This window comes from Oncorhynchus gorbuscha, linkage group LG07 (genome assembly GCF_021184085.1).
Source record: "Oncorhynchus gorbuscha isolate QuinsamMale2020 ecotype Even-year linkage group LG07, OgorEven_v1.0, whole genome shotgun sequence".
In the NCBI taxonomy this organism is placed as follows: domain Eukaryota; kingdom Metazoa; phylum Chordata; class Actinopteri; order Salmoniformes; family Salmonidae; genus Oncorhynchus; species Oncorhynchus gorbuscha.
In genome coordinates, this window is record NC_060179.1 from 14,598,620 (window position 1) to 14,618,532 (window position 19,913).

The window sequence follows — 19,913 nt, forward strand, 5'->3', positions numbered from 1 at the left end:
GTGGTAGAGTAGTGTGCAGTGGTAGAGTAATTTGTAGATGTAGAGTAGTGTGTAGTGGTAGATTAGTGTGTGTGTAGTGGTAGAGTAGTGTGTAGTGGTAGAGTAGTGTGTAGTGGTAGAGTAGTGGTTGTGTAGTGGTAGATTAGTGTGTAGTGGTAGATTAGTGTGTAGTGGTAGATTAGTGTGTAGTGGTAGAGTAGTGATTGTGTAGTGGTAGAGTAGTGTGTAGTGGTAGAGTGGTGTGTAGTGGTAGAGTAGTGATTGTGTAGTGGTGGAATAGTGTGTAGTGGTGGAATAGTGTGTAGTGGTGGAATAGTGATTGTGTAGTGGTAGAGTAGTGTGTAGTGGTAGATAGTGTAGTGGTAGAGTAGTGTGTAGTGGTGTGTAGTGGTAGTAGTGTGTAGTGTAGAGTAGTATGTAGTGGTAGATGTAGTGTGTAGTGGTATGAGTATTGTGTAGTGGTAGTGATGGAGTAGTGTAGTGTGTAGTGGTAGATTATTGTGTAGTGGTAGAGTAGTGGTAGAATAGTGGGTAGTTGTAGTGGTAGAGTAGTGTGTAGTGGTAGAGTAGTCTGCAGTAGTAGAGTAGTGTGTAGTGGTAGAGTAGTTATAGAGTAGTGTGTAGTGGTAGAGTAGTGTGTAGTGTCTAGTGGTAGAGTAGTGTGTAGGGGTAGAGTAGTGTAGTAGTTTGTAGTGGTAGAGTAGTAGTGATTGTGTAGTGGTAGATTAGTGTGTGTAGTGATAGAGTATTGTGAGTTGTAGTAGTAGTGTAGAGTAGTGTGTGTAGTGGTAGAGTAGTGTGTAGTGGTAGAGTAGTAGTGTAGAGTTGTGTAGTGGTAGAGTAGTGTGTAGTTGTAGAGTAGTTGTTTTGTAGTGGTAGAGTAGTGATTGTGTAGTGGTGGAATAGTGTGTAGTAGTGGAGTAGTGTGTAGTGGTAGAGTAGTGATAGAGTAGTGTGTAGTGATAGAGTAGTGTGTAGTGATAGAGTAGTGATTGTGTAGTGGTAGAGTAGTGATTGTGTAGTGGTAGAGTAGTGATTGTGTAGTGGTAGAGTAGTGTGTAGTGGTAGAGTAGTGTGTAGTGGTAGAGTAGTGTGCAGTGGTAGAGTAATTTGTAGATGTAGAGTAGTGTGTAGTGGTAGATTAGTGTGTAGTGGTAGAGTAGTGGTAGAGTAGTGTGTAGTGGTAGAGTAGTGTGTAGTGGTAGAGTAGTGGTTGTGTAGTGGTAGATTAGTGTGTAGTGGTAGATTAGTGTGTAGTGGTAGAGTAGTGATTGTGTAGTGGTAGAGTAGTGTGTAGTGGTAGAGTGGTGTGTAGTAGTAGAGTAGTGATTGTGTAGTGGTGGAATAGTGTGTAGTGGTAGAGTAGTGTGTAGTGGTAGAGTAGTGTGTAGTGGTAGAGTAGTGATAGTGTAGTGGTAGAGTAGTGTGTAGTGGTAGAGTAGTGATTGTGTAGTGGTGGAATAGTGTGTAGTGGTGGAATAGTGTGTAGTGGTACAGTAGTGTGTAGTGGTAGAGTAGTGATTGTGTAGTGGTAGAGTAGTGTGTAGTGGTAGAGTAGTGTGTAGTGGTGGAATAGTGATTGTGTAGTGGTAGAGTAGTGTGTAGTGGTATAGTAGTGATAGAGTAGTGTGTAGTGGTGTGTAGTGGTAGAGTAGTGTGTAGTATTAGAATAGATGTAGTGTGTCGTGAATGAGTAGTGGTAGTGATGGAGTAGTGTGTAGTGGTAGATTATTGTGTAGTGGTAGAGTAGTGGTAGAATAGTGGGTAGTTGTAGTGGTAGAGTAGTGTGTAGTGGTAGAGTAGTCTGCAGTAGTAGAGTAGTGTGTAGTGGTAGAGTAGTAGTGATTGTGTAGTGGTAGATTAGTGTGTAGTGATAGAGTAGTGATTGTGTAGTGGTAGAGTAGTGTGTAGTGGTAGAGTAGTGTGTAGTGGTAGAGTAGTGGTTGTGTAGTGGTAGAGTAGTGTGTAGTTGTAGAGTAGTTGTTTTGTAGTGGTAGAGTAGTGATTGTGTAGTGGTGGAATAGTGTGTAGTAGTGGAGTAGTGTGTAGTGATAGAGTAGTGTGTAGTGATAGAGTAGTGATTGTGTAGTGGTAGAGTAGTGGTAGAGTAGTGTGTAGTGGTAGTAGAGTAGTGGTAGAGTATTGTGTAGTGGTAGAGTAGTGGTAGAGTAGTGTGCAGTGGTAGAGTAGTGTGCAGTGGTGGAATAGTGATTGTGTAGTGGTAGAGTAGTGTGTAGTGGTATAGTAGTGATAGAGTAGTGTGTAGTGGTGTGTAGTGGTAGAGTAGTGTGTAGTATTAGAATAGATGTAGTGTGTCGTGAATGAGTAGTGGTAGTGATGGAGTAGTGTGTAGTGGTAGATTATTGTGTAGTGGTAGAGTAGTGGTAGAATAGTGGGTAGTTGTAGTGGTAGAGTAGTGTGTAGTGGTAGAGTAGTCTGCAGTAGTAGAGTAGTGTGTAGTGGTAGAGTAGTTATAGAGTAGTGTGTAGTGGTAGAGTAGTGTGTAGTGTCTAGTGGTAGAGTAGTGTGTGATTAGGGGTAGAGTAATTTGTAGTGGTAGAGTAGTAGTGATTGTGTAGTGGTAGATTAGTGTGTAGTGATAGAGTAGTGATTGTGTAGTGGTAGAGTAGTGTGTAGTGGTAGTGTGTAGTGTGTAGTGGTAGAGTAGTGGTTGTGTAGTGGTAGAGTAGTGTGTAGTTGTAGAGTAGTTGTTTTGTAGTGGTAGAGTAGTGATTGTGTAGTGGTGGAATAGTGTGTAGTAGTGGAGTAGTGTGTAGTGATAGAGTAGTGTGTAGTGATAGAGTAGTGATTGTGTAGTGGTAGAGTAGTGGTAGAGTAGTGTGTAGTGGTAGTAGAGTAGTGGTAGAGTATTGTGTAGTGGTAGAGTAGTGGTAGAGTAGTGTGCAGTGGTAGAGTAGTGTGCAGTGGTAGAGTAATGTGTAGATGTAGAGTAGTGTGTAGTGGTAGAGTAGTGTGCAGTGGTAGAGTAGTGTGCAGTGGTAGAGTAGTGTGCAGTGGTAGAGTAGTGTGCAGTGGTAGAGTAATTTGTAGATGTAGAGTAGTGTGTAGTGGTAGAGTAGTGTGCAGTGGTAGAGTAGTGTGTAGTGGTAGAGTAGTGTGTAGGGGTAGAGTAATTTGTAGTGGTAGAGTAGTGATTGTGTAGTGGTAGATTAGTGTGTAGTGGTAGAGTAGTGATTGTGTAGTGGTAGAGTAGTGATTGTGTAGTGGTAGAGTAGTGTGTAGTGGTAGAGTAGTGTGTAGTGGTAGAGTAGTGTGTAGTGGTAGAGTAGTGGTTGTGTAGTGGTAGAGTAGTGTGTAGTGGTAGAGTAGTGATTGTGTAGTGGTAGAGTAGTGTGTAGTTGTAGAGTAGTTGTTTTGTAGTGGTAGAGTAGTGATTGTGTAGTGGTGGAATAGTGTGTAGTGGTAGAGTAGTGTGTAGTGATAGAGTAGTGTGTGGTGATAGAGTAGTGTGTAGTGATAGAGTAGTGATTGTGTAGTGGTAGAGTAGTGGTAGAGTAGTGATTGTGTAGTGGTAGAGTAGTGTGTAGTGGTAGTAGAGTAGTGGTAGAGTATTGTGTAGTGGTAGAGTAGTGATTGTGTAGTGGTGGAATAGTGTGTAGTAGTGGAGTAGTGTGTAGTGATAGAGTAGTGTGTAGTGATAGAGTAGTGATTGTGTAGTGGTAGAGTAGTGGTAGAGTAGTGTGTAGTGGTAGTAGAGTAGTGGTAGAGTATTGTGTAGTGGTAGAGTAGTGGTAGAGTAGTGTGCAGTGGTAGAGTAGTGTGCAGTGGTAGAGTAATGTGTAGATGTAGAGTAGTGTGTAGTGGTAGAGTAGTGTGCAGTGGTAGAGTAGTGTGCAGTGGTAGAGTAGTGTGCAGTGGTAGAGTAGTGTGCAGTGGTAGAGTAATTTGTAGATGTAGAGTAGTGTGTAGTGGTAGAGTAGTGTGCAGTGGTAGAGTAGTGTGTAGTGGTAGAGTAGTGTGTAGGGGTAGAGTAATTTGTAGTGGTAGAGTAGTGATTGTGTAGTGGTAGATTAGTGTGTAGTGGTAGAGTAGTGATTGTGTAGTGGTAGAGTAGTGATTGTGTAGTGGTAGAGTAGTGTGTAGTGGTAGAGTAGTGTGTAGTGGTAGAGTAGTGTGTAGTGGTAGAGTAGTGGTTGTGTAGTGGTAGAGTAGTGTGTAGTGGTAGAGTAGTGATTGTGTAGTGGTAGAGTAGTGTGTAGTTGTAGAGTAGTTGTTTTGTAGTGGTAGAGTAGTGATTGTGTAGTGGTGGAATAGTGTGTAGTGGTAGAGTAGTGTGTAGTGATAGAGTAGTGTGTGGTGATAGAGTAGTGTGTAGTGATAGAGTAGTGATTGTGTAGTGGTAGAGTAGTGGTAGAGTAGTGATTGTGTAGTGGTAGAGTAGTGTGTAGTGGTAGTAGAGTAGTGGTAGAGTATTGTGTAGTGGTAGAGTAGTGTGCAGTGGTAGAGTAATTTGTAGATGTAGAGTAGTGTGTAGTGGTAGATTAGTGTGTAGTGGTAGAGTAGTGGTAGAGTAATGTGTAGTGGTAGAGTAGTGCGTAGTGGTAGAGTAGTGGTTGTGTAGTGGTAGATTAGTGTGTAGTGGTAGAGTAGTGTGTAGTGGTAGAGTAGTGATTGTGTAGTGGTGGAATAGTGTGTAGTGGTGGAATAGTGTGTAGTGGTAGAGTAGTGTGTAGTGGTAGAGTAGTGTGTAGTGGTAGAGTAGTGGTAGAGTAGTGTGTAGTGGTGGAATAGTGATTGTGTAGTGGTAGAGTAGTGTGTAGTGGTATAGTAGTGATAGAGTGGTGTGTAGTGGTAGAGTAGTGTGTCGTATTAGAATAGATGTAGTGTGTCGTGAATGAGTAGTGGTAGTGATGGAGTAGTGTGTAGTGGTAGATTATTGTGTAGTGGTAGAGTAGTTGTAGAGTAGTGGTAGAATAGTGGGTAGTTGTAGTGGTAGAGTAGTGTGTAGTGGTAGATTAGTGTGCAGTGGTAGAGTAGTGTGTAGTGGTAGAGTAGTTATAGAGTAGTGTGTAGTGGTAGAGTAGTGTGTAGTGGTAGAGTAGTGTGCAGTGGTAGAGTAGTGTGTAGTGGTAGAGTAGTGATTGTGTAGTGGTAGAGTAATTTGTAGTGGTAGAGTAGTAGTGATTGTGTAGTGGTAGAGTAGTGTGTAGTGGTAGAGTAGTGTGTAGTGGTAGAGTAGTGGTTGTGTAGTGGTAGAGTAGTGATTGTGTAGTGGTAGAGTAGTGTGTAGTTGTAGAGTAGTTGTTTTGTAGTGGTAGAGTAGTGATTGTGTAGTGGTGGAATAGTGTGTAGTGGTAGAGTAGTGTGTGGTGATAGAGTAGTGTGTAGTGATAGAGTAGTGATTGTGTAGTGGTAGAGTAGTGATTGTGTAGTGGTAGAGTAGTGTGTAGTGGTAGTAGAGTAGTGGTAGAGTATTGTGTAGTGGTAGAGTAGTGGTAGAGTAGTGTGCAGTGGTAGAGTAATTTGTAGATGTAGAGTCGTGTGTAGTGGTAGATTAGTGTGTAGTGGTAGAGTAGTGGTAGAGTAATGTGTAGTGGTAGAGTAGTGTGTAGTGGTAGAGTAGTAGTGATTGTGTAGTGGTAGAGTAGTGATTGTGTAGTGGTAGAGTAGTGTGTAGTGGTAGAGTAGTGGTTGTGTAGTGGTAGAGTAGTGTGTAGTGGTAGAGTAGTGATTGTGTAGTGGTAGAGTAGTGTGTAGTTGTAGAGTAGTTGTTTTGTAGTGGTAGAGTAGTGATTGTGTAGTAGTGGAATACTGTGTAGTGGTGGAATAGTGTGTAGTGGTAGAGTAGTGTGTAGTGGTAGAGTAGTGTGTAGTGGTAGAGTAGTGATTGTGTAATGGTAGAGTAGTGTGTAGTGGTGGAGTAGTGTGTAGTGGTAGAGTAGTGTGTAGTGGTAGAGTAGGGATTGTGTAGTGGTAGAGTAGTGTGTAGTGGTAGAGTAGTGTGTAGTGGTAGAGTAGTGTGCAGTGGTAGAGTAGTGTGTAGTGGTAGAGTAGTGTGTAGGGGTAGAGTAATTTGTAGTGGTAGAGTAGTGATTGTGTAGTGGTAGAGTAGTGATTGTGTAGTGGTAGAGTAGTGATTGTGTAGTGGTAGAGTAGTGTGTAGTGGTAGAGTAGTGTGTAGTGGTGGAGTAGTGGTTGTGTAGTGGTAGAGTAGTGATTGTGTAATGGTAGAGTAGTGTGTAGTGGTGGAGTAGTGTGTAGTGGTGGAGTAGTGTGTAGTGGTGGAGTAGTGTGTAGTGGTGGAGCAGTGATTGTGTAGTGGTAGAGTAGTGTGTAGTGGTAGAGTAGTGGTAGAGTAGTGTGTAGTGGTAGAGTAGTGATTGTGTAGTGGTAGAGTAGTGTGTAGTGGTGGAGTAGTATGTAGTGGTAGAGTAGTGTGTAGTGGTAGAGTAGTGATTGTGTAGTGGTAGAGTAGTGGTAGAGTAGTGTGTAGTGGTGGAATAGTGATTGTGTAGTGGTGGAATAGTGATTGTGTAGTGGTAGAGTAGTGTGTAGTGGTATAGTAGTGGTTGTGTAGTGGTAGATTAGTGTGTAGTGGTAGAGTAGTGGTTTTGTAGTGGTAGAGTAGTGATTGTGTAGTGGTGGAATAGTGTGTAGTGGTGGAATAGTGTGTAGTGGTAGAGTAGTGCTTGTGTAATGGTAGAGTAGTGTGTAGTGGTGGAGTAGTGTGTAGTGGTGGAGTAGTGTGTAGTGGTAGAGTAGTGTGTAGTGGTAGAGTAGGGATTGTGTAGTGGTAGAGTAGTGTGTAGTGGTGGAATAGTGATTGTGTAGTGGGAGATTAGTGTGTAGTGGTATATTAGTGTGTAGTGGTAGAGTAGTGATTGTGTAGTGGTAGAGTAGGTGTAGTTGTAGAGTAGTGGTAGAATAGTGGGTAGTTGTAGTGATATAGTAGTGTGTAGTGGTATGGTAGTGTGTAGTGTGTAGTGATAGAGTAGCGGTAGAGCAGTGTGTATCGGGTAGAGTAGTGTGTAGTGGTAGAGTAGTGTGTAGTGGTATAGTGGTAGAGTAGTTATAGAGTAGTGTGTAGTGGTAGAGTAGTGGTAGAGTAGTGTGTAGTGGTAGAGTAGTGTGTAGTGGTAGAGGAGTGTGTAGTGAAAGTGTATAGTAGTGGTAGAGTATTGTGTAGTGGTAGTGGAAGAGTAGTGTGTAGTGGTATAGTAGTGTGCAGTTGTAGAATACAGTGGGGCAAAAAAGTATTTAGTCAGCCACCAAATGTGCAAGTTCTCCCTCTTAAAAATATGAGAGAGGCCTGTAATTTTCATCATAGGTACACTTCAACTATGACAGACAAAATTAGGAAACAAAATCCAGAAAATCACATTGTAGGATTTTTTATTTATTTATTTGCAAATTGTGGTGGAAAATAAGTAATTGGTTGCACTAGATCTTATTTAGGGGCTTCACAGCAAAGGGGCTGAACACATATGCACCCACCACTCTTCATTGTTTTACATTTTTTGCAACAAGTTATTTTTTCCATTTCACTTCACCAATTTGGACTATTTTTGTGTATGTCCATTACATGAAATACAAATAAAAATCCATTTAAATTACAGGTTGTAATGCAACAAAATAGGAAAAACGCCAAGGGGAGTGAATACTTTTGCAAGGCACTGTAGTACCCTTTAGGCTTGACCACCCTTATTTTGTTGCCTTGCTTAGTTTCCATTTTCTTATTGGCTCAGACATTGGGGCATAGATTATATTGGTGGCGTGACATTGCAAAAATAAACTGACATGCACACTCCTAATACAAGTGCATGCCGATGGTGACTATAACTGATTAACTAATGTTCCTGTCCAGGCATGTGTTGATCCAGCTTTGTACATGCACATGATTGTTGCTTACATATGTCTAATAATTACCCCCATATTGATTCTGTTTCACTACTTCTGGGAAAACAGTATAGAAACTGGAAAATCACCAAAGCACTGGAAATTCTCCTGCAATGACGCCCCAGTGATGTACCCTCTCTGTAGTGCCTTGCAGTCGGAGGCAGAGCAGTAGCCGTACCAGACAGTGATTCAACCAGTCAGGATGCTCTCGATGTTGCAGCTGTAGAACCGTTTGAAGATCTGAGGACCCATGCCAAATCTTTTTAGTTTCCTGAGGGTGAATAGGCTTTGTTGTGCCCTCTTCATTACTGTCTTGGTGTGTTTGGACCATTCTAGTTTGTTGATGATGTGGAAACCAACTTGAAGCTCTCAACCTGCTCCACTGCAGCCCCGTCGATGAGAATGGAGGCGTGCTTGGTCCTCGTTTTCCTGTAGTCCACAATCATCTCCTTTGTCTTGATTATGTTGAGGGATAGGTTGTTATTCTTGCACCACCCGGCCAGGTCTCTGACCTCCTCCCTATAGGCTGTCTCGTCGTTGTCAGTGATCAGGCTTACCACTGTTGTGCCGTCAGCAAAATTAATGATGGTGTTGGAGTCGTGCATAGGCACGCAGTCATGGGTGAACAGGGAGTACAGGAGGGAACTGATCTCGCACCCCCAAGGGGCTCCAGTGTTGAGGATCAGCGTGGCGGATGTGTTGCTACCTACCCACACCACCTGGGGGCAGCCCGTCAAAGTCCAGGATCCAATTGTAGAGGGAAGTGTTTGGTCCCAGGATCCTTAGCATAGTGATGAGCTTTGAGGGCACTATGGTGTTGAACGCTGAGCTGTAGTCAATGAATAGCATTCTCACGTAGGTGTTCCTTTTGTCCAGGTGAGAAAGGGCAGTGTGGAGTGCAATAGAGATTGCATCATCTGTGGATCTGTTTGGGTGGTATGCAAATTGGAGTGGGTCTAGGGTTTCTGGGATAATGGTGTTAATGTGAGCCAAGGCGCAGCGTGGTATGCGTACATTCTTATTTATTAAAAGAATGAACACTGATCAAGCTAACAAAATAACAAAACTAAACCTGAAGCTATACAAACGAGTGCTGACAGGCAACTACACATAGACAAGATCCCACAAACACCAAAGGGAAATGGCTACCTAAATATGATCCCCAATCAGAGACAACGATAAACAGCTGCCTCTGATTGTGAACCATATCAGGCCACCATAGACATTCTGGAGCCTCCAGTCCGGAGCCTCCAGAGACGGTCTCCAGTCCGGAGCCTCCAGAGACGGCCTCCAGTCCGGAGCCTCCAGAGACGGTCTCCAGTCCGGAGACTCCAGAGACGGCCTCCAGTCCGGAGACTCCAGAGACGGCCTCCAGTCCGGAGCCTCCAAAGACGGTCTCCAGTCCAGAAACTCCAGAGACGGCCTCCAGTCCGGAGCCTCCAGTCCGGAGCCTCCAGAGACGGCCTCCAGTCCGGAGCCTCCAGAGATGGTCTCCAGTCCACCAAAGTGCGGTGAGACAGTGGTGGAGCGGGGTCTGCGTCCTGCACCTGAGCCGCCACCGCGGATTGATGCCCACCCAGACCCTCCCCTATAGGTTTAGGTTTTGCGGCCAGAGTCCGCACCTTTGGGGGGGAGGGTACTGTGAGTTAGGGTGGTTATTCTATACTCTATTATTTGTATTTCTATGTTTTTTCCGGGAAGGGTTCTAAATCAGGGACAGCTGTCTATCGTTGTCTCTGATTGAGAACCATACTTAGGTAGCCCTTTTATTCCACCTGTCTTTGTGGGAAGTTGCCTTTGGTTATGGCACATAGCCTTTAGCTTCACGGTTTGTTTTGTAGTGTTTATTGTTTTGTTAGCATCTTTTCTAAAATAAAATAATACGTACGCTAACCACGCTGCACCTTGGTCCAGTTCTTTCAACGGTCGTGTAGTTGTTTAGGGAGGTTTCCTTAGTGTTCTTGGGAACAGGGTCTATGGTGGTCTGCTTTATTATTTTGATGTTACAGACTCAATCAGGGACATGTTAAAAATGTCAGTGTCACTGGGCAGCTCAGCTGTGCTTCCCTTTGTAGTCTGTAATAGTTTGCGAGCCCTGCCACATAAGATGAGCGTCAGAGTCGGTGTAGTACGATTCAATCTTAGCCCTGTATTGCTGCTTTGCCTGTTTGATGGTTTGTCAGAGGGCGTCGATTGTGTAGTGGTAGATTAGTGTGTAGTGGTAGAGTAGTGTGAAGTGGTAGAGTAGTCATTTTTGTAGTGGTAGATCAGTGTGTAATGGTATATTAGTGTGTAGTGGTGGAGTAGTGTGTAGTGGTGGAGTAGTGTGTAGTGGTGGAGTAGTGTGTAGTGGTAGAGTAGTGATTGTGTAGTGGTAGAGTAGTGTTTAGTGGTAGAGTAGTGGTAGAGTAGTGTGTAGTGGTGGAATAGTGATTGTGTAGTGGTAGAGTAGTGATTGTGTAGTGGTAGAGTATTGTGTAGTGGTGTGTAGTGGTAGAGTAGTGTGTAGTGTTAGAATATATGTGGTGTGTCGTGAATGAGTAGTGGTAGTGATGGAGTAGTGTGTAGTGGTAGAGTAGGTGTAGTTGTAGAGTAGTGGTAGAATAGTGGGTAGTTGTAGTGATATAGTAGTGTGTAGTGTGTAGTGGTAGTGTAGTGTGTAGTGATAGAGTAGCGGTAGAGCAGTGTGTATCGGGTAGAGTAGTGTGTAGTGGTAGAGTAGTGTGTAGTGGTATAGTGGTAGAGTAGTGGTAGAGTAGTGTGTAGTGGTAGAGTAGTGTGTAGTTGTAGAGTAGTGTGTAGTGGTAGTGTGTAGTGGTAGAGTAGTGTGTAGTGGTAGAGTGGTGTTTAGTGGTAGAGTAGTGTGTAGTGAGAGAGTATAGTAGTGGTAGAGTATTGTGTAGTGGTAGTGGAAGAGTAGTGTGTAGTGGTAGAGTAGTATGTAGTGTTAGAATATATGTAGTGTGTCGTGAATGAGTAGTGGTAGTGATGGAGTAGTGTGTAGTGGTAGAGTAATGTGTAGTGGTAGAGTAGGTGTAGTTGTAGAATAGTGGGTAGTTGTAGTGATATAGTAGTGTGTAGTGGTACGGTGTGTGTAATAGTAGTGTAGTGTGTAGTGATAGAGTAGCGGTAGAGCAGTGTGTATCGGGTAGAGTAGTGTGTAGTGGTAGAGTAGTGTGTAGTGGTATAGTGGTAGAGTAGTTATAGAGTAGTGGTAGAGTAGTGATAGAGTAGTGTGTAGTGGTAGAGTAGTGGTAGAGTAGTGTGTAGTGGTAGAGTAGTGTGTAGTGTGTAGTGGTAGAGGAGTGTGTAGGGGTGTGTAGTGGTAGAGTAGTGTGTAGTGCTAGAATGGTGTTTAGTGGTAGAGTAGTGTGTAGTGAGAGAGTATAGTAGTGGTAGAGTATTGTGTAGTGGTAGTGGAAGAGTAGTGTGTAATTGTAGAGTAATGTGTAGTGGTAGTGGTATAGTCGTGTGCAGTTGTAGAATACAGTGGGGCAAAAAAGTATTTAGTCAGTCACCAAATGTGCAAGTTCTCCCTCTTAAAAATATGAGAGAGGCCTGTAATTTTCATCATAGGTACACTTCAACTATGACAGACAAAATGAGGGGAAAAAATCCAGAAAATCACATTGTAGGATTTTTTTATTTTTTTATTTCCAAATTGTGGTGGAAAATAAGTAATTGGTTGCACTAGATCTTATTTAGGGGCTTCACAGCAAAGGGGCTGAACACATATGCACCCACCACTTTTCATTGTTTTACATTTTTTGCAACAAGTTATTTTTTTCATTTCACTTCACCAATTTGGACTATTTTGTGTATGTCCATTACATGAAATACAAATAAAAATCCATTTAAATTACAGGTTGTAATGCAACAAAATAGGAAAAACGCCAAGGGGAGTGAATACTTTTGCAAGGCACTGTAGTACCCTTTAGGCTTGACCACCCTTATTTTGTTGCCTTGCTTAGTTTCCATTTTCTTATTGGCTCAGACATTGGGGCATAGATTATATTGGTGGCGTGACATTGCAAAAATAAACTGACATGCACACTCCTAATACAAGTGCATGCCGATGGTGACTATAACTGATTAACTAATGTTCCTGTCCAGGCATGTGTTGATCCAGCTTTGTACATGCACATGATTGTTGCTTACATATGTCTAATAATTAACCCCATATTGATTCTGTTTCACTACTTCTGGGAAAACAGTATAGAAACTGGAAAATCACCAAAGCACTGGAAATTCTCCTGCAATGACGCCCCAGTGATGTACCCTCTCTGTAGTGCCTTGCAGTCGGAGGCAGAGCAGTAGCCGTACCAGGCAGTGATTCAACCAGTCAGGATGCTCTCGATGTTGCAGCTGTAGAACCGTTTGAAGATCTGAGGACCCATGCCAAATCTTTTTAGTTTCCTGAGGGTGAATAGGCTTTGTTGTGCCCTCTTCATTACTGTCTTGGTGTGTTTGGACCATTCTAGTTTGTTGATGATGTGGACACCAACTTGAAGCTCTCAACCTGCTCCACTGCAGCCCCGTCGATGAGAATGGAGGCGTGCTTGGTCCTCGTTTTCCTGTAGTCCACAATCATCTCCTTTGTCTTGATTATGTTGAGGGATAGGTTGTTATTCTTGCACCACCCGGCCAGGTCTCTGACCTCCTCCCTATAGGCTGTCTCGTCGTTGTCAGTGATCAGGCTTACCACTGTTGTGCCGTCAGCAAAATTAATGATGGTGTTGGAGTCGTGCCTAGGCACGCAGTCATGGGTGAACAGGGAGTACAGGAGGGAACTGATCTCGCACCCCCGAGGGGCTCCAGTGTTGAGGATCAGCGTGGCGGATGTGTTGCTACCTACCCACACCACCTGGGGGCAGCCCGTCAAAGTCCAGGATCCAATTGCAGAGGGAAGTGTTTGGTCCCAGGATCCTTAGCATAGTGATGAGCTTTGAGGGCACTATGGTGTTGGAACGCTGAGCTGTAGTCAATGAATAGCATTCTCACGTAGGTGTTCCTTTTGTCCAGGTGAGAAAGGGCAGTGTGGAGTGCAATAGAGATTGCATCATCTGTGGATCTGTTTGGGTGGTATGCAAATTGGAGTGGGTCTAGGGTTTCTGGGATAATGGTGTTAATGTGAGCCAAGGCGCAGCGTGGTATGCGTACATTCTTATTTATTAAAAGAATGAACACTGATCAAGCTAACAAAATAACAAAGCTAAACCTGAAGCTATACAAACGAGTGCTGACAGGCAACTACACATAGACAAGATCCCACAAACACCAAAGGGAAATGGCTACCTAAATATGATCCCCAATCAGAGACAACGATAAACAGCTGCCTCTGATTGTGAACCATATCAGGCCACCATAGACATTCTGGAGCCTCCAGTCCGTAGCCTCCAGAGACGGTCTCCAGTCCGGAGCCTCCAGAGACGGTCTCCAGTCCGGAGCCTCCAGAGACGGCCTCCAGTCCGGAGCCTCCAGAGACGGTCTCCAGTCCGGAGACTCCAGAGACGGCCTCCAGTCCGGAGCCTCCATTCCGGAGCCTCCAGTCCGGAGCCTCCAGAGACGGTTTCCAGTCCAGAGACTCCAGAGACGGCCTCCAGTCCGGAGCCTCCAGTCCGGAGCCTCCAGAGACGGCCTCCAGTCCGGAGCCTCCAGAGATGGTCTCCAGTCCACCAAAGTGGGGTGAGACAGTGGTGGAGCGGGGTCTGCGTCCCGCACCTGAGCCGCCACCGCGGATAGATGCCCACCCAGACCCTCCCCTATAGGTTTAGGTTTTGCGGCCAGAGTCCGCACCTTTGGGGGGGTACTGTGAGTTAGGGTGGTTATTCTATACTCTATTATTTGTATTTGTATGTTTTTCCCGGGTAGGGTTCTAGATCAGGGATAGCTGTCTATCGTTGTCTCTGATTAAGAACCATACTTAGGTAGCACTTTTATTTCACCTGTCTTTGTGGGAAGTTGCCTTTGGTTATGGCACATAGCCTTTAGCTTCACGGTTTTGTTTTGTAGTGTTTATTGTTTTGTTAGCATCTTTTCTAAAATAAAATAATACGTACGCTAACCACGCTGCACCTTGGTCCAGTTCTTTCAACGGTCGTGTAGTTGTTTAGGGAGGTTGCCTTAGTGTTCTTGGGAACAGGGACTATGGTGGTCTGCTTTATTATTTTGATATTACAGACTCAATCAGGGACATGTTAAAAATGTCAGTAAAGACATCTGCCAGTTGGTCAGAACATGCCTGGAGCACACGTCCTGGTAATCCGTCTGGCCCCGCGGCCTTGTGAATGTTAACCTGTTTAAAGGTCTTACTCACGTCGGCTATGGAGAGCGTGATCACACAGTCGTCCGGAACAGCTGATTCTCTCATGCATGACTCGGTGTTGCTTGCCTCGAAGCGAGCGTAGAAGTGATTTAGGATTTAGCTCGCCTGGTAGGGTTGTGTCACTGGGCACCTCAGCTGTGCTTCCCTTTGTAGTCTGTAATAGTTTGCAAGCCCTGCCACATAAGACGAGCGTCGGAGTCGGTGTAGTACGATTCAATCTTAGCCCTGTATTGGTGCTTTGCCTGTTTGATGGTTCGTCAGAGGGCATCCCACGATTTCTTTTAAGCTACTGGGTTAGAGTCCCGCACCTTGAAAGCAGCAGCTCTACCCTTTAGCTCAGTGCGAATGTTTCCTGTAGAGTAATGTGTAGTGATGGAGTACTGTGTAGTGATAGTGTAGAGTGTAGTAATGGAGTACTGTGTAGTGATGGAGTACTGTGTAGTGATGGAGTACTGTGTAGTGATAGTGTAGAGTGTAGTGATGGAGTATTGTGTAGTGATGGAGTATTGTGTAGTGATGGAGTATTGTGTCGTGATGGAGTATTGTGTAGCGATGGAGTATTGTGTAGCGATGGAGTATTGTGTAGCGATGGAGTATTGTGTAGTGATGGAGTATTGTGTAGTGATAGTGTAGAGTGTATTGATGGAGTACTGTGTAGTGATAGTGTAGAGTGTAGTGATGGAGTACTGTGTAGTGATAGTGTAGAGTGTAGTGATGGAGTACTGTGTAGTGATGGAGTAATGTGTAGTGATGGAATACTGTGTAGTGATGGAGAACTGTGTAGTGATGGAGAACTGTGTAGTGATGGAGAACTGTGTAGTGATGGAGTAATGTGTAGTGATGGAGGACTGTGTAGTGATGGAGGACTGTGTAGTGATGGAGAACTGTGTAGTGATGGAGAACTGTGTAGTGATGGAGAACTGTGTAGTGATGGAGTACTGTGTAGTGATGGAGTACTGTGTAGTGATAGTAGTGATAGGAGACTGTGTAGTGATGGAGTACTGTGTAGTGATAGTGTAGAGTGTAGTGATGGAGTACTGTGTAGTGATGTGTAGTAGTAGAGTAGTGTAGTGATGGAGTAGAGTGTAGTGATACTGTGTAGTGTAGTGTAGATAGTGTAGAGTGTAGTGATGGTAGTGACTGTGTAGTGATAGTGTAGAGTGTAGTGATGGAGTACTGTGTAGTGATAGTGTAGAGTGTAGTGATGGAGTACTGTGTAGTGATAGTGTAGAGTGTTGTGATGGAGTACTGTGTAGTGATAGTATAGAGTGTAGTGATGGAGTACTATATAGTGATGGAGTACTGTGTAGTGATAGTGTATAGTGTAGTGATGGAGTACTGTGTAGTGATGGAGTACTGTGTAGTGATAGTGTAGAGTGTAGTGATGGAGTAATGTCTAGTGATAGTGTAGAGTGTAGTGATGGAGTACTGTGTAGGGATAGTGTAGAGTGTAGTGATGGAGTACTGTGTAGTGATGGAGTACTGTGTAGTGATGGAATACTGTGTAGTGATGGAGTACTGTGTAGTGATGGAATACTGTGTAGTGATGGAGAACTGTGTAGTGATGGAGAACTGTGTAGTGATGGAGTAATGTGTAGTGGTGTGTAGTGGTAGATTAGTGTGTAGTGGTAGAGTAGTGGTTGTGTAGTGGTAGATTAGTGTGTAGTGGCAGAGTAGGTGTAGTTGTAGAGTAGAGTAGTGTGTAGTGGTAGAGTAGTGTGTAGTGGTAGAGTAGTGTGTAGTGGTAGAGTAGTGTGTAGGGGTAGAGTAATTTGTAGGGGTAGAGTAATTTGTAGTGGTAGAGTAGTGATTGTGTAGTGGTAGATTAGTGTGTAGTGGTAGAGTAGTGTTTGTGTAGTCGTAGAGTGGTGTGTAGTGGTAGAGTAGTGTGTAGTGGTAGATTAGTGTGTAGTGGTAGAGTAGTGGTTGTGTAGTGGTAGATTAGTGTGTAGTTGTATATTAGTGTGTAGTGGTAGAGTAGTGATTGTGTAGTGGTGGAATAGTGTGTAGTGGTAGAGTAGTGTGTAGTGGTAGAGTAGTGTGTAGTGGTAGAGTAGTGTGTAGTGGTACAGTAGTGTGTAGTGGTAGAGTAGTATGTAGTGGTAGAGTAGTGATTGTGTAGTGGTAGAGTAATGGTAGAGTAGTGGTGGAGTAGTATGTAGTGGTAGAGTAGTGTGTAGTGGTGGAATAGTGATTGTGTAGTGGTAGAGTAGTGATTGTGTAGTGGTAGAGTAGTGTGTAGTGGTATAGTAGTGGTAGATAAGTGTGTAGTGGTAGATTAGTGTGTAGTGGTAGAGTAGTGGTTTTGTAGTGGTAGATTAGTGTGTAGTGGTAGATTAGTGTGTAGTGGTAGAGTAGTGGTTGTGTAGTGGTAGATTAGTGTGTAGTGGTAGAGTAGTGTGTAATGGTAGAGTAGTGTGTAGGGGTAGAGTAATTTGTAGGGGTAGAGTAATTTGTAGTGGTAGAGTAGTGTGTAATGGTAGAGTAGTGTGCAGTGGTAGAGTAGTGTGCAGTGGTAGAGTAGTGTGTAATGGTAGAGTAGTGTGTAGGGGTAGAGTAATTTGTAGGGGTAGAGTAATTTGTAGTGGTAGAGTAGTGATTGTGTAGTGGTAGATTAGTGTGTAGTGGTAGAGTAGTGGTAGATTAGTGTGTAGTGGTATATTAGTGTGTAGTGGTAGAGTAGTGATTGTGTTGTGGTAGAGTAGTGTGTAGTGGTAGAGTAGTGTGTAGTGGTAGAGTAGTGATTGTGTAGTGGTGGAATAGTTTGTAGTGGTAGAGTAGTGTGTAGTGGTAGAGTAGTGTGTAGTGGTAGAGTAGTATGTAGTGGTAGAGTAGTGATTGTGTAGTGGTAGAGTAGTGGTTTTATAGTGGTAGATTAGTGTGTAGTGGTAGAGTAGTGTGTAGTGGTAGAGTAGTGTGTAGTGGTGGAGTAGTATGCAGTGGTAGAGTAGTGTGTAGTGGTAGAGTAGTGATTGTGTAGTGGTAGAGTAGTGATTGTGTAGTGGTAGAGTAGTGTGTAGTGGTATAGTAGTGGTAGATTAGTGTGTAGTGGTAGATTAGTGTGTAGTGGTAGAGTAGTGGTTTTATAGTGGTAGATTAGTGTGTAGTGGTAGATTAGTGTGTAGTGGTAGAGTAGTGTGTAGTGGTAGAGTAGTGTGTAGTGGTGGAGTAGTATGCAGTGGTAGAGTAGTGTGTAGTGGTAGAGTAGTGATTGTGTAGTGGTAGAGTAGTGATTGTGTAGTGGTAGAGTAGTGTGTAGTGGTATAGTAGTGATAGAGTAGTGTGTAGTGGTGTGTAGTGGTAGAGTAGTGTGTAGTGTTAGAATATATGTAGTGTGTCGTGAATGAGTAGTGGTAGTGATGGAGTAGTGTGTAGTGGTAGAGTAATGTGTAGTGGTAGAGTAGTGGTAGAATAGTGGGTAGTTGTAGTGATATAGTAGTGTGTAGTAGTAGTGTAGTGTGTAGTGATAGAGTAGCGGTAGAGCAGTGTGTATCGGGTAGAGTAGTGTGTAGTGGTGGAGTAGTGTGTAGTGGTGGAGTAGTGTGTTGTGGTATAGTGGTAGAGTAGTTATAGAGTAGTGTGTAGTGGTAGAGTAGTCCATAGTGTGTAGTGGTAGAGGAGTGTGTAGTGCTAGAGTGGTGTGTAGTGGTAGAGTAGTGTGTAGTGAAAGAGTATAGTAGTGGTAGAGTATTGTGTAGTGGTAGTGGAAGAGTAGTGTGTAGTGGTAGAGTATTGTGTAGTGGTAGTGGAAGAGTAGTGTGTAGTGGTAGAGTAGTGTGTAGTGGTAGTGAAAGAGTATAGTAGTGGTAGAGTATTGTGTAGTGGTAGAGTATTGTGTAGTGGTAGTGGAAGAGTAGTGTGTAGTGGTAGTGAAAGAGTATAGTAGTGGTAGAGTATTGTGTAGTGGTAGTGAAATAGTATAGTAGTGGTAGAGTATTGTGTAGTGGTAGTGAAAGAGTATAGTAGTGGTAGAGTAGTGTGTAGTGGTAGAGTAGTGTGTAGTGGTAGTGAAAGAGTATAGTAGTGGTAGAGTATTGTGTAGTGGTAGAGTATTGTGTAGTGGTAGTGGAAGAGTAGTGTGTAGTGGTAGTGGTATAGTAATGTGCAGTTGTAGAATACAGTGGGGCAAAAAGGTATTTAGTCAGCCACCAAATGTGCAAGTTCTCCCTCTTAAAAATATGAGAGAGGCCTGTAATTTTCATCATAGGTACACTTCAACTATGACAGACAAAATGAGGAAAAAAAATCAGGACAATCACATTGTAGGATTTTTTATTTATTTATTTGCAAATTGTGGTGGAAAATAAGTAATTGGTTGCACTAGATCTTATTTAGGGGCTTAGTTTCCATTTTCTTATTGGCTCAGACATTGGGGCATAGATTATATTGGTGGCGTGACATTGCAAAAATAAACTGACATGCACACTCCTAATACAAGTGCATGCCGATGGTGACTATAACTGATTAACTAATGTTCCTGTCCAGGCCTGTGTTGATCCAGCTTTGTACATGCACATGATTCATGCTTACATATGTCTAATAATTAACCCCATATTGATTCTGTTTCAATACTTCTGGGAAAACAGTATAGAAACTGGAAAATCACCAAAGCACTGGCAATTCTCCTGCAATGACGCCCCAGTGATGTACCCTCTCTGTAGTGCCTTGCAGTCGGAGGCAGAGCAGTAGCCGTACCAGGCAGTGATTCAACCAGTCAGGATGCTCTCGATGTTGCAGCTGTAGAACCGTTTGAAGATCTGAGGACCCATGACAAATATTTTTAGTTTCCTGAGGGTGATTATGTTGAGGGATAGGTTGTTATTCTTGCACCACCCGGCCAGGTCTCTGACCTCCTCCCTATAGGCTGTCTCGTCATTGTCAGTGATCAGGCCTGTTGTGCCGTCAGCAAAATTAATAATGGTGTTGGAGTCGTGCCTAGGCACGCAGTCATGGGTGAACAGGGAGTACAGGAGGGGACTGACCTCGCACCCCCGAGGGGCTCCAGTGTTGAGGATCAGCGTGGCGGATGTGTTGCTACCTACCCACACCACCTGGGGGCAGCCCGTCAAAGTCCAGGATCCAATTGTAGAGGGAAGTGTTTGGTCCCAGGATCCTTAGCATAGTGATGAGCTTTGAGGGCACTATGGTGTTGAACGCTGAGCTGTAGTCAATGAATAGCATTCTCACGTAGGTGTTCCTTTTGTCCAGGTGGGAAAGGGCAGTGTGGAGTGCAATAGAGATTGCATCATCTGTGGATCTGTTTGGGTGGTATGCAAATTGGAGTGGGTCTAGGGTTTCTGGGATAATGGTGTTAATGTGAGCCATTACCAGCCTGTCACGTTCGTTATAAGGATCGGTACAAGGCGCAGCGTGGTATGCGTACATTCTTATTTTTTTAAATAATGAACACTGATCAAACTAACAAAATAACAAAACGAAACGTGAAGCTATACAAACGAGTGCTGACAGGCAACTACACATAGACAAGATCCCACAAACACCAAAGGGAAATGCCTAAATATGATCCCCAATCAGAGACAACGATAAACAGCTGCCTTTGCTTGTGAACCATATCAGAACACCATAGACATTCCGGAGTCTCCAATCCGGAGCCTCCAGAGACTGTCTCCAGTCCGGAGCCTCCAGGACGGCCTCCAGTCCGGAGCCTCCAGTCCGGAGCCTGTCTCCAGTCCGGAGCCTCCAGAGACAGTCTCCAGTCCGGAGCCTCCAG

General features: G+C 43.9%; 1 protein-coding gene across 3 annotated transcripts in view; it reads left to right on the plus strand.

Annotated features, from left to right (window-relative positions):
- The window catches only part of LOC124039507 (armadillo repeat-containing protein 3-like), a 43,598-nt gene that overhangs the window by 11,416 nt on the left and 12,269 nt on the right, over nt 1-19,913 (plus strand). The window lies entirely within an intron of this gene.